Source organism: Trichechus manatus, unplaced genomic scaffold, assembly GCF_000243295.1.
Source record: "Trichechus manatus latirostris isolate Lorelei unplaced genomic scaffold, TriManLat1.0 scaffold00017, whole genome shotgun sequence".
Lineage (NCBI taxonomy): Eukaryota > Metazoa > Chordata > Mammalia > Sirenia > Trichechidae > Trichechus > Trichechus manatus.
The window spans coordinates 25,995,030-25,997,285 of NW_004443953.1; positions in this window are offsets into that span (position 1 = coordinate 25,995,030).

The following is a 2,256-nucleotide window of genomic DNA, read 5'->3' on the forward strand; positions in this document are numbered from 1 at the left end:
TGCCTATATACTATATAACATAAAGTAGTTAGATGGTGTGATGGTTAATTTTATGTGTCAAAACGGCTATGCTGTTGGGCCCAGTTGTTTGGTCAAACACTAATGTTGTTATGAAGGTACTACGTGTGATTAACATTACAGTCAATCAGCTTTAAGTAAAACGAATTACCCTGTATAATATGGATGAGCCTCATCTAATCAGTTGAAAGCTTTAAAAAGAGCAAAAACTGAGGTTTCCTTAGGAAGGTAGGAATTTTGCCTCAAGACTACAAGATAGAAATCCTGCTGAGTTTCCAGCCTGCTTGCCTGCCCTATGGAGTTTGGATTTGCCAGTCTCCACAACTGTGTGAGCCAATTCCTTAAAATATATAAATTTCAATCTCTCTCAGCCTCTCTTTGCCCTCCTTTTCTTTCCCCACCCTGCCTCTCTAAATAATAGTTTTTAAAAGTGTAAGCGTTCTTTCAATAACTATAAATACAAATTCCAAGAATTAGAAAGTATTGTGTCAGAGCTTAATGTGCATCGTTTCTTAGTGTTAAATAATGGTGTATCTTATAATCAGTGTTTTAGAGTAGACGAAATAAGTTGCTTTTTAAAAATGCTGCATATATTAAAACAGTGTAAAAATATTTTGTTTTTATATGTAAAAATAATGTTAGGTTCTAGACTTACATAATAATAGGTTTTTCATCTATATAAATGTTCAGCACTGGACAATTACTTTATATAGAGTACTGTCCCTTACATTGCAAAATGTCTAGCAGCCCTAATGCTTCTAATGAATTGCTGTGGAACCCTCATTCATTGTAATAACCAAAATTGTTCCCACAAATTTTCCAGATATCTCCTAGGGGGAGGTACACATACATTAAATTATAAATCAGTTTTTTAAATGCTTGTGAATATGGGGAAACCCTGGTGGCATACTGGTGAAGAGCTACAGCTGCTAACCATAAAGGTCAGCAGTCTGAATCCACCAGATGCTCCTTGGAAACCCTATGCGGCAGTTCTACCCTGTCCTATAGGGTCACTCACTATGAGTCTGAATCGACTCAACGGCAATGGTTTTTTTTGTTGTTGTTGTGTGTGGGTATGGTATTCCCATTCCTGGTCACTAGAGGGAAGAAGTGGTCTTTAAGATGATAATGTGACTCTAGTTTGTTGGCCTTTGGTGTTAAAGTTTAAGCTGCTTCAAAGGGAATATTTATGGCAATTACAGACTATACATTTGTTAAAAGAACTATGCTGTGGTTTTTCAATATAAACTTGATACTTAATATCATACTAAAATGAAATTATAATCTTTATTCCATTTAGGCTATCAGTTACATAATTAAATTTTCTCACACAGGCGTAGGTTTGGTTATAATGTCTATGATCATTATTGGCCTAAAACATCTCATATGACCCTACTTTCTCCAATCATAAGGGAAATTAGATACAAAGTCCTTGACCTGAATGACCTCATACCTTTGTATGGTGAGTAAAAACACACACTTTTGAATCAGACAGATTTGGCTTCAAGTCCCAGTTCTGCCATTTGCTAGCTGATTGATTTCGGCAAGTCACTTCACATCTCTGAGGCACAGTTTCCTCGTATATAAAATGAATATGATGAAACTTAATTTACAGGACTGTTGTGAGGACGAAATGAGCTAATATGTGTGAAGTGTTTAACACAATCAGCTTTCAGTTAATAGAAGCTGACTTGGTCATTTTTATGCTATGGATTTACATTAAATAGACTATAATACAGGCAGTATAAAATCAATGTCAATTCTACTGTGAAACTACAAGCATATTGAAGTTCAGAGAAAGAAGGCATCCATATGGAATGAAGCAGTCAGTGAAAGCACTGTGGAAGAAAAGGAAAATTGAATTGGACCAAGTAGGATATGATTTGAATAATCTAAGAGGTAAAACAATGTCACATAGTAATAATACGTATCCACTATGTTCCAACTATTGCTTAATGATGCTAGACATACAGTATTTCTAGTTGATAGGGAAAAAAGTTTATAGCTAAAACTAAAGTGCTTTATTACTTTCTTTAACTTAGTAGCATTTTAAAGACCTTATAAAATACCTAATGAAAAAAATTAGCTAAGTGAAATCTATACTTTTTTTTTTTTAAATTGTACTTCAGGTGAAGATTTACAGAACAAATAGTTTCTCATTAAACAGTAGTACACATATTGTTTTATGACGTTGGTTAACAACCCCACAACATGTTAACTCTCTCCCTTCTCAACCTT